The sequence below is a fragment of the Pelophylax lessonae genome (genome assembly GCF_965119305.1).
Source record: "Pelophylax lessonae genome assembly, chromosome: 4".
Classification (NCBI taxonomy): domain Eukaryota; kingdom Metazoa; phylum Chordata; class Amphibia; order Anura; family Ranidae; genus Pelophylax; species Pelophylax lessonae.
The window spans coordinates 489,552,151-489,564,429 of NC_138771.1; positions in this window are offsets into that span (position 1 = coordinate 489,552,151).

Consider the following 12,279-nt stretch of genomic DNA (forward strand, 5'->3'; position numbering starts at 1 on the left):
CCGCAGATGTCCATGCTCCTGCCTTGCTCCGAGCCTTCCACGCACGCTTCCCTCAGAAACCGTTCTTTACTCCGCGGAGGAGGGGCCCTTGAGGGGGAGGTACTGTCATGGTCTTACCTTCTTGCTGTTCTCCTTCGTTTGACATGTGCTGGCGGCCATCTTGGTTTCTGGGTTTCTTGTAGCCTCCCACCCTGCGGCTCCTCCTTCCCACTGGGAGGAGCTGGATGCCTAGCTCATATATATAGGAGGTCTGTGGCTTCAGTTCCCTGCTTGGTCCTCCTGTGTTCACATGCTACTAAGACTGCTGCTACTTCTGGTTCCTGTTCCTGGCTTCGTCTGACTACCCTGTTGGTTCCTGATCCTGGCTTCGTCTGACTACCCTATTGGTTCCTGATCCTGGCTTCGTCTGACTACCCTGTTGGTTCCTGATCCTGGCTTTGTCTGACTACCCTGCTGGTTCCTGACCCCTGGCTTGGCAAAGACTCTGCATCGGTTTCGCCATCCGTTTGGACTTTTGCTTTATAGCTTGTTTTTCAATAAAGCTGTCTTATTTTCACTTATCTGTTGTTGTACGTCTGGTTCATGGTTCCGTGACATAACCCCTGTGTTCTCCCAGCAGGGATAGCTCCCCTCACCCATGGTTGCAGGAAAGAAGATCACATCATCTATGACCTGCAGCAAAAAGGAAAAAGAGAGAAACCCATAAGGGTAATAGGACATTGAAGGCATCCACTGTTAATCTCATAAAGAAATATTCGATACTCAGGTGTATAAAAACATACAAGATTCATTTAAGAAACAAACTTGAAAAATTTAATTCATGAAAACCATAACATGGGTGAATATGCACAAAAGTTCTATACAACATGCTCCTAAACCAAGAGAACCCATAAATTGCCTGAAATGTGCCAAGGTCTGACGTCTGTGGGTCACAAGGACGAAACGACCTCCTGTGTTCGGGTCAAAGGGGTTTTAATGTGTAGATGCCAATGACTCACTACGCGTTTCGCTATACAACTTCCTCAGGAGATCCTATTGGTGTTTGAATGATAGACATAGAGCGCCCAATATCCTCTCAGTTTGAATGTATAAGGTGATGATGATAACAGGATTATTCCTAATTGGAAATATCCATTATCCTTCCTATTCAGGAGCAACAGCTCCTCCAAGTGCTGATCCAATTCTTGGGTTAGCCCCTGCAGCAGGGAGACAATGGAGATGTCCATTATGCCCTGCAGCAAATTAACTGTTAACATCCTGATTAACGTAGACCTGTATCAATCACTTAATTCTTCTCTCCCCTTTTTTTCTGTCAAAGAAATTTTGTTAAATATCCATCGCCATACTATGTTCTCCATTATGAATTCTCAACTGCTATATCTGATACAATGATGTTTAATTGTCTGTAATAATGGGTTGATTGATCATAAGGTGAAACTTTTGTATTATTTAAGTCTGTGGTCTCAAATTTAAACTTGTGCTGTGATCAAGGTGTCTAAGCGAAACACGTGAGACTCTGTGTATTTTACTCACTATCATACTACAATAACGTTTTTGTAAGGCTTATCTGGAGTTGCCTGCGCTACCTTCCATCCCAGTAATCGTTCATTGATGTTTGAGAGGACAGCTGAGCCTGAGCACCCATCAGTGGACTCCAGTAGAAATCTGCACTATGGGTCCACTGTTCTGAGTGCTGCACTTGTTAGACAGTTAGACCTTAGACAGTTAGACGTTAGACAGGTCTTCTAACGTAGACCTGTCATCAGATAAATTTTTCATGCAGCATTTTTAGTAATGTGTCATTGTAAGACTTTCAGGTACTTATTACCTCTCACAGTACTCTGTACTGCTGATATTGCCATAATTTTTTCTCCAGAAGGATGCTAAGGCATCATCCAGGACCACCATGTGCTACCGATACTGGGTTTCCAATTCAAACATAACACATTCATGTAAATCCTGTTACCTGAGCAGTTCTTGGCTGTGTTTACAAATGTTGGACACAGGTCAACCCCTGCTGCAGCCATTCATCTTGTGATGCTACAAAGGTACAATGTTCCAGTCTGATCACTGGGAGATGCTTCCTCCTGCATACAGCAGATGGATGATGTCATCCCAGCCTAGGCAAAGTCACTGACTGATGCTCAAGGGCTGTCAGGGTTGGCACAAAGGGTGGGTAGGAGGGGTGGCTGCTCTGGGCACTGTGGTAGGGTGCACCACAGGGAGATTGGGGGGAGGGGATTTTTGATGTATTGTTCTAGGAGGTCAATATATATTTTTTATGGGGGGGGGGATACTAAGAGTGGTGATTTAGGGTGATTTGTGTTGGGAGGGGGATGGGGGAAGAAGATTTGTGCTCAGAGTGGGGATTTGGGTGGAATTTGTACTGGGAACGGGGGATTTGAAGTAGGGGGGAGAAGATATGCACTAGAAGGGGACATTTTAGGAGTAAATGGAAGGTAACTCACAAAAGGATGTTGGAGTTCTGTGGATGCTCATTTCCAGGCAGTACCCAGGCTCTCCTCAGCAGAGTCTCAGACATGTGGCTAGGCCCCAGGCTTCAGGCCTACCTAACAGCAGACACAGTGGCACACACCGACCCCAGACGGGGGTCTGGGTGGCAAGAGAACGATCATTGGACTTCCCCCAGATAAATAGCCTCTCCCAGCATGCTCCAGCTGCAATGTAATTGGCTAGGAGACACATACATATTCATAACCTATTTGACTGTATTTATCACTCTAATGTCAAAGGCAAGAGTGCCACCTACTGACAGAAGGGAGAACTACAGCCAAACCCGGATTAGGAGGAAATCCAATTTATCACAGTACTATAATCAACCAGGCTAGTTACCGCACAGCAAACTAAATTTACCAGCAACCCTGCTTATGACAAGGGTGCTACATGTGAAAAAAGGACGAACATTTCAAATGGGTACAGTGTTGCATGGGTAATTGTCATTCAAGATGTGAGAGCACTGAAAGCTGAAAATTGGTCTGATTTGGAAGGGGGTTTAAGTGCCCAGTGGGAAAGTGGTAATGATACAAAGTGCGGCTCTTCTATTCTGTTGCTATATATTATGACATATCAGGAATTTATTCACACAGAATTGTGATGCCAACTAGGCTAATTTAAGATGGTCATATTCATGCATGTTGCAAAAAAAAAAAAATAGAATACCTTTAAGGAGCCTGGGTGTTCTGCTACATTCTCCATAATAACATAGTCAGATTATGTCCTCTTCCTCTTTGCTCTGAGCCATGTTCCTGATTTGCCATTTTCCTGAATCCACTGGAGACCATTAGCACATCCCAGTCCTCCCAGCGGAGAACTTTCTTCTCTGTCCCTTAAATACACTCCACCACTCAGGATTTCAGGGAGTCTTATTGATCAGCAAAACACTTATTATCAGCGATAGACATCTCATAGTATTCAGCAGTGTCACACTGATCATAATCAATAGTGTGCATTAAATGATACGCGTTCTACAATTACATTCCAGGTAGCGACACTCATAGGAGGCCAATAACTTGGGATGTTACCAGAATGAAACCAAGCCAAGAAACTGCATACAAAATAAATTAAATAAAAATAGATAGATAGATAGATAGATAGATAGATAGATAGATAGATAGACAGACAGACAGACAGACAGACAGACAGACAGACAGACAGACAGACAGACAGACAGACAGACAGATAGATAGATAGATAGATAGATAGATAGATAGATAGATAGATAGATAGATAGATAGATAGATAGATAGATAGATACAGTACTATGCAAAGGATTTAGGTAAGTGTGAAGAAATGCTGTTGAGTAAGAATGCTTTCAAAAATATATTTTTATCAATTTACAAAGTGAGCGAGCAGAAGAAAAATCTAAATGAAATCAACATTTGGTGCGACTACCCTTTGGATTCAAACCAGCATCAATTCTTACGCTTGCAAAAAAGCATAGAATAGAGTAGAGTCAGGGGTATGTTTACCCAATTATAACAATAGGTGCTAATGATCCTCAATTTCATATGTAGGTTGAAACATAGTCATTAACTGAAGCAAAACAGCTGTATAGGAGGCTTAAAACTGGGTGAGAAATAGCCAAACTCTGCTACTAAGGTGAGGTCGTGGAAGACAGTTTCATGTCACAGGCAGTGTTGCCAACCGCCCATAGATTTACGGACAGCCCGTAAAAACAGGGCACTTTTCTCCTGCCCGTAAATACCCGTAGCAGGAGAAAAGTGCCACTAAATCTACGGCGGCGGCAGCAAGGTCAGAACTGCATGCGCGGCGCGCAGTTCCGGAGATTCCCGAGTTCTCTCGGACTCGCAGAGATGCAGACTCGCACTGAGTCAGATTCGTCGGACGAGTGCCACAGTCCGCCTGCGCCTGCCCCTGCCTCCGCCCCCGCCTTCATTCAAGTTTTCCCGCCGGCCGCCAGGCGCCACTGCGCCAGTGACAGTGTGGAGTGGACTCTGTGGACTAGAACTAGAACTAGAAGATGCTGCTGGACGGATGGTGGAGTGGACAGAGCAGACTGTGACGGCAGAGCACAGAAGAGCAGAGGACTGGTGAGTGCGGCTCCGAGCCTCCGACAGCTAGCAGCACACTGCAGACTGGAGTAGAGAGATGAGTCAGGGCCCGGGGGCAGACCTGCTCCTGTGCCCCCTTCACCTCTCCACAGGCACATCAGTGTCACAGCTTCACTCTGCAGTAATGTCACTGATATGGCTATGGAGAGGTGAAAGGGACTTAGGAGGAGGACACTGATGTGGAGAGCTAATATGAAGGGGGACAGAGGAAGAAACTACTGTGAGGGGGTGAGGAGGGCACTTTCATGTCCACACAGGCTCTGACCATCTCCTGTATTATGTACACAGTCTCTGACCACCCCCTTTACCATGTCCGCAGTCTCTGACCACTCCTTTACCATGTCCGCAGTCTCTGACCACCCCCTTTACCATGTCCGCAGTCTCTGACCACCTCCTGTACCATGTCCGCAGTCTCTGACCACCTCCTGTACCATGTCCACAGTCTCTGACCACCTCCTGTACCATGTCCGCAGTCTCTGACCACCTCCTGTACCATGTCCGCAGTCTCTGACCACCTCCTGTACCATGTCCGCAGTCTCTAACCATCTCTTGTCTTTTATCATGTCTGCAGGGGAGTCTTGACTCTGGAGAGGAGTCAAGAGTGAGAGCTTTGCCGGGATGGGGGTCACGGGAGAAGTCAGATGTGTGGGGCCTGCGGAGTGGAGACCAGAGCCGTCTGACTGAGCCCTGCACAGTGCACCTGAGAGGAGATCAGTGATAGCGCCACCAGACCAGTCTGATGGGGGGGGGTCACTGATGTAAGGGGGCACTGATATAAAGATCCCTCTATATTAGTAACCCCCCCCCCATATCTTAATGTATTCACTCTGTGGAAGGTGGTCTCTGGTCACCAGATTGCCCCCCACATCAGAGTGCGGTACAGTGCGAAGGGGGAACTCTGTGGACCCTGATGTAAAAGGGAACTCTGATGTAAAGGCGAATGCAGTGGACTCTGATATAAGGCGGTTTCTGGTCACCAGAGCACCCACTTAAATCAGAGTTCCCCCTTAAATAAAGATCTGCAGCATTCCTCTTTATGTCAGAGTTACACTGTAAGGAAAATCCTGCACACTCTGATATATGGGGGAACACTGTGCTGGCTGGGTTATATTAATCTGATCTTCATGTAAATGGAGAAATATGGTTTTTGACTTTTGTTTAACCTAAATACATTGCTAATAGCACTATCTACATGTTTATAGTTTAAGTATTGATATTTGCACGGCTTAGCACCGAAAACAGCCTGTTTATGTACATTTTTGCAATGCCAGTAAAAAATCGGTGCCGTCCGTAAATTTTGGACAACACTGGTCACAGGTCAATCACCATGGCAAGACTGAGCATAGAAAGGTAGTTATACTGCATCAGGAAGGTCTCTCCCAGACCAAGATTTTAAAGCAGACTGGGGTTTTAGGATATGCTGTTCAAGTTCTTTTGAAGAAGCACAAAAAAAACTAGCAACATTGAGGACGGTAGACACAGGGGTTGGCCAAAGGAACTTAATGCAGCAGATGAAAGATACATCATACTTACTTCCCTTCAACATCGGAAGATATCTGGCAGTGCCATCAGCACAGAACTGGCGGAAACCAGTGGGACCCAGGTACATCTATCTACTGTCCACAGAAGTCTGGCCAGAAATGGTCTTCATGGAAGAATTGTGGCCAAAAAGTCGTACCCCCGACGTGGAAACAACTCTAAAGACCCAACTATGCATAAAAACATAGGGATGCAGAAAAATGGCAGCAGGTGCTCTGGATCGATGAGCCAAAATTTGAAATATTTGGCTGTAACAGGAGGCAATTTGTTGGCCGAAAGGCTGGAGAGCAGTGCAATAATGAGTGTCTGCAGGCAACAATGAAGCATGATGGAGGTTCCCTGCAAGTTTGGGTCTGCATTTCGTCAAATGGAGTTGGAGATTTGGTCAGGGCCTTAATGCTGAAAAATACAGGTAGAGAATTATCCATCGTCCAATACCATCAGGGAGGTCTGCATGGCTCCAAATTTTTTCTGCAGCAGGACAATGACCCCAAGCATACCGCCAACGTCATTAAGAACTATCTTCAGTGTAAAGAAGAGCAAGGAGTCTTGGGAGTGATGGTTTGGCCTCCACAGAGCCCTGATCTCCACATCATCGCATCTGTCTGGGATTACATGAAGAGACAGAAGCATTTGAGGCAGCCTACGTCCACAGAAGATTTGTGGTTAATTCTCCAAGATGTCTTGAAAGATCTTCCTGCCGAGTTCCTTCAAAAGCTGTGTGCAAGTGTACCTAAAATAACTAATGCTGTTTTGAAGGGAAAGGATGGTCCCACCAAACATTGATTTGATTTGGATTTTTCTTCTGTTCATTTAATTTTATTTAGTAATTTTCTCAATTGGTAAAAATAAACTATTACTGAAAGCATTCTGAACCACTTCCCACTGGCGCGCATCAGTACGGATCAGTGGCGGAGCTAGACTTTTAAAACAAGGGTGGCAAAGGGGTGGCAAGATATTATTTTGGGGGGTCAATATACAAAGTGTCATTTAGTGTCAGATTTGTCCACCGCAATGTCGCAGTCCCTCTAATAATCGCTGATCGCTGCCATTACTAGTAAAAACAATTAAAAAATAAAAAGTTCCATAGTTTGTAGATGTAATAACTTTTTTGCAAACCAATCAAAATACACTTAGGATTTTTTACAAAAAATATGTGGCAGAATAAATACATACAGGTGGCGGACAGAGCATGTGGACAGGATACAGGTGGCGGACAGGATACAGGTGGCGGACAGGATACAGAATGCAGACAGGATGCAGTGGCAAACTGCCCCCCCCCCCCCCCAGGTGTAAAGAAAGATTTAGTGTCATTTCAAAACAAGAAAATACTTAAAACAGCAGCCAATTTACGCAATAATAATCCACAGCATTTGCATCAGTTTCTGCAACAATGATCCCCAGCAATGGTGCTAGCTTATTTAATAACCCCCAGCATTGATGGCAGTGACTGCGATCCCCATGTGAACTGGCTGCAGTGGTTAACTCTCTGGGAGGTTAATTAACCACTTGAGCTCTAGAAGATTTTACCCCCGTCATGCAACGCTGTACCCAAATAAAATGTATGTAATTTTTTTACACAAAAAAAAAAGCTTTCTGTTGAGGGTATTTGCATACCACTGGTGTGTGTTCGCTTTTATTATGTGAATGAAAAAAGAAAAAAACAATTTTGAAAAAAAAAAATATTTTTTACTTTCTGCTATAAAACATCCAATAAAAAAAAAAAAAAATTCTTCCATAATTTAGACCAAAATGAAATCTGCTGTCTTTAGTAAAAAAATAAATGTATATTAATGTGTTTGTGTGAAAGCTAAAATGCCTACAAATGAGATATATAATGGAATTTTTTATTTCCTGACAGACTCCATGGCAGCATACGTATCGGGTTTGGCCCCGCCTCCAAACCTACCCATAGGACCTCACTCCCATAAATCTTTGCTCCTGTTCAGCACACGTGTTCTTTTTTTGTCCTCCAAAGGATTACCTGATATCCTACCTGAAGATGGATTCCGGGTGATGGATGGCTCTACCAGTCGGGTATGGAGCTCTCCAATAAGCCCCAGCTGCTGCGGGGTATGGAGTAGGGGCGAAGATGTATGCAGCCTTGGCCAAAAAGCCCAGCTGCTGCGGGTGGCCGGTACCCTAAGAATGAGATAAGTCCGGTGTGTGCATCCATCCCTGGTGATCTGTGGTCCGTGAGTACAAAGTCCTCCATGGCAGCTATTTTGTTTATATATTGCTTGCTTGTGCCTTTATGTCTTACCTGGTTTTTCTCCTGCCTTCCCTGGTGGCTAGTGGTCCGGGGCCGGTCAGCGATTCACTTCCTGACCGGCCTCCGGTGCGCGCTACTGCGCATGTGCGGCGCCTCGGGATCGAGGCTTGGTTCTCGCGCATGCGCAGTGTAAGCACGGCGCATGCGCAGTAAGCTGGCGTCGGTGGCGATCGCTGATGACGTCACCAGGCGCCATATTTAAACCCCAGAGCTGTCAGCAGTGTTGTGTTTGTACACACTGCTGATATTGGGTGTTACACATACGAAAATCGTTCGTTTTTGTGGTCATTCTGCTGTGCGCTGCCGCTCTGCCTGCTATCCTTGGTTCCTGGTGAGTACTGGCCCCAGTTTGGGAGCAACCCCCCCCCCCCCCCCGCGCTTTGCTGGTTTTTCTGACATGCTGTCCGGCTCATTCTTGTAGGTCAGCATCAGAATGGAAGCTACCTTGCCCTCCGGTGGTCAGCCCGCCCCTAACAGGTATTTGGGGCTTCTTGGTGGGGTTGTGGGTTATAGGGGGTGGGGGTAGGAACTCAAGTGTTCCTAGCTTCCTGTCTGTGTTTTTCTGTTTTTTCTCTTGTTCACAGCCCTCCTCGTTCAGAGACTAGGCACTCTTCTCAAAGAAGTGAAAGGCGCTCAAGCTCTCGCCACCGGCACTCTACTGGAAAGTCCCGTTCGGGCTCACATCATCGTAAAGCGTCCACTTCAGCCAGCCACGCACAGAGACCTGACAAAGCAGGTTGCAGAGGCTGTGGCGCTAGTGTCCCGGAGAGGAAGCTTTTCTGTGACAGATGTTTCTCCCAGGCTGCGGGAGAAAGGGATACTTCTGATCAACGCATTGAGGCTTTGGTCAAGAGAGTGGTAAAGGACTCTTTGGCAGAGTTGGGTGTCAGTCGTTCTCAAGACACTGCAACGGCTTCCCCAAGCCCTTCCCCTGTAGCACTACAGGTACAGGAAGATTTCGAGTCGACCCACACAAGCCATCAGTCGATGCTCTTGTCGGGTAGCGACTCTGAAGATGAAGATCCCTGCTTGGGTTTTGAATATTCCTTGGTGCCTTCCCTGGTTAAGGCGGTCAGAGAGACCTTAAATTGGGAAGAGTCAGCTGTTCCCCCTCCCAAGCAGAAGAAGTACTTTAAACAGCTCAATAAGGAGCGTGTTAATTTTCCCTTCCTGGGAGAGTTGGGTGAAATCATCTTAGAGGAGTGGAAAAAGGTGGAACGAAAGAATTCCTTAGTATCCAAGATGGCTAAACTTTACCCCTTCAAAGAGGATGACGTGAAACATCTTGAGTCTCCTCCCCTAGTTGACGCAGCAGTCATGAGACTGGTCAAGCATGTGACCCTTCCATTAGAGGATACGGTCTCATTTAAAGACCCGTTGGACCGAAGGATGGACTCTGATTTGAAGAGAATCTACCTTACAGCAGGTATGGCCTGTAAACCAGTCCTGGCTTTGGCTGCTCTATCCAAAGCCATGGAGTCTTGGGCTGATGTGGTAGACGAATCGGTCAGATCGGTTTCGGAGGAGGTGGCCAGAAGCGCTCCAATCCAGGAGCTTAGGCTGGGCGCGTCGTTCCTTGGGGAGGCTTCCATAGACTTGATCCGTCTGTTGGCAAGAGTTATGCTGTCCTCGGTCACAGCTAAGAGAGCTCTTTGGCTCCGCCCTTGGGTTGCGGATCCGGCATCAAAGCAAGTTTGGTGCCGTATTCCCTTTGAGGGGTCCTCCCTTTTTGGGAATAAACTTGACGAGGCCATAACCCGGGCTACAGGCGGTAAGTCTGGGTTTCTTCCCCAGGATCGGCGCCAGTTCAATGTCAAGAAAGGACAGCCTACCAGAAAATTTGTGCCTGACCGGGCCAGGGAAGCTCGTTCTTATAGACCTGGTCGGGAGTTCAACCGGAACTGGAGATCAAGACAGTCTTCCAGGAAGACGACAAAGAACGTCTCCTCGGGGGACCGTGAGCCCACTAAGTCCTTTTGAAGGTGGGCCCGCTCAGGCGTGTTGGGTGGGTGCGCGTCTACGCTCCTTCCGACATGTCTGGGCGGCTTTGATTCAGGACCCCTGGGCCGTCAGGACGGTGTCTTCAGGCCACAAGTGGGTCTTCAAGGAGAGGCCAGGCTCAAGGTTCCTGCCTACTGCCATACCATGCCTAGAAGAAAGGCGTCAGATTTTGTTTTCTTACGTCGAAGCTCTCATTGCTCAAGGGGCTGTCATCTCCGTTCCAGAGTCCGAGCGAGGCCAAGGAATATATTCTCCGCTCTTTCTGGTCCAAAAGAAGAACGGATCATGGAGACCAGTAATAGATTTGACCTTCTTGAACAAATTCATAAAGAAAGAAAGGTTCAAAATGGAGACCCTGTTGTCCATACAGCAGTCAGTCCAGCCGGCAGATTGGATGGTGTCCATCGACTTGAAAGACGCCTACTTTCATGTCCCTGTGGACGAAGATTTTCAAAGGTTTCTCCGGTTCGAAGTGGGAGGATTACATCTTCAGTTTATCTGTCTCCCATTCGGGCTCTCAACATCTCCACGGACCTTTTCAAAAATCTTATTGGCCGTGGTAGCCCTACTGAGATTGAAAGGTATCCGTCTTCACCACTATTTGGACGATCTACTCCTGTTGTCCCAAGACAGAGATCAACTATTAGTTCATCTGGAGCAGGTCGTGTCCACTCTCCAGAAGTTTGGTTGGTTACTCAACAAGGAGAAGAGTCACCTGATTCCAACTCAGTCCCTGATCTACTTGGGCGCTCTGTTCGACACAGAGAAGGCGACTATCTCTCTTCCAGAGGAAAAGATAGGGACTCTTCGAGACAGGATTCGCTTTGCCCTCTCATCCTCTCATCTTCAGGCACGTCAATGCCTGAAGGTGATCGGGACTATGGTCGCAGTAGTCCCCATGGTGAAGTGGGCCCTGTGGAGGATGAGACCCTTTCAGAAGGGATTCCTTCAGCAATGGGATACGTGGCATCTGGATCAACGCATCTTCTTAACCCCTTCAATGAGAGCGAGTCTCCCCTGGTGGTTATGCAGAGACCACCTGCTGAACTGCCACTCTCTGAAGCCAGCTCCGTGGGTAGTGGTTACCTCGGACGCCAGCAACATAGGCTGGGGTGCCCACTGTCTGTCGGAGGTGGCACAGGGCAGGTGGGAGTTTTCCACTCGAGGAATAGTATCCAACATACTAGAACTCCGAGCAGCATTCCAAGCTCTTCGAGCATTTGCTCACCTGACAAAAGACCAACCTGTCATGCTGCGCCTGGACAACACCTCAGCAGTGGCATACATCAGGAAACAAGGGGGAACACGCAGCTGGTCCCTATTGAGAGAAGTGGAGCCGATTATGTCCTGGGCACAGAAAAATCTCTCGAATCTTTCAGCGGTTTATGTTCCAGGAGTCCAGAATGTCAAAGCAGACTTCTTGTCCAGAGTGGATCTGGACAACAACGAGTGGTCCCTTCACACGGAAACGTTCAACTGGATCCTAACATTGGGGTTTTCTCCAGAGGTAGACCTCTTCGCCTCCCCCTGCAATCACAAACTGCCGAAGTACTACTCAAGATTCAGAGATCCACAAGCATCAGGGATAGATGCACTCTCGGATCAGTGGAGATTCCACAGGGCATACGCCTTCCCACCAATTCCGATTGTGTTGCAGTTCCTTCGGAGACTCAGGTCGGAGCCAGTGGAGGTAGTGGCGGTGATTCCCTTCTGGCCGAACAGGCCATGGTTTCCCCTTCTGACGCTACTCAGTGTCCAAGACCCAATTCCGCTACCCTTCAGACCGGATCTGTTGTCCCAGGGGTCTGTGCTCCATCCGTGCCCAGACCGTTTACATCTCAGGGTCTGGATGTTGAGAGGAGGAGGTTACAGGCT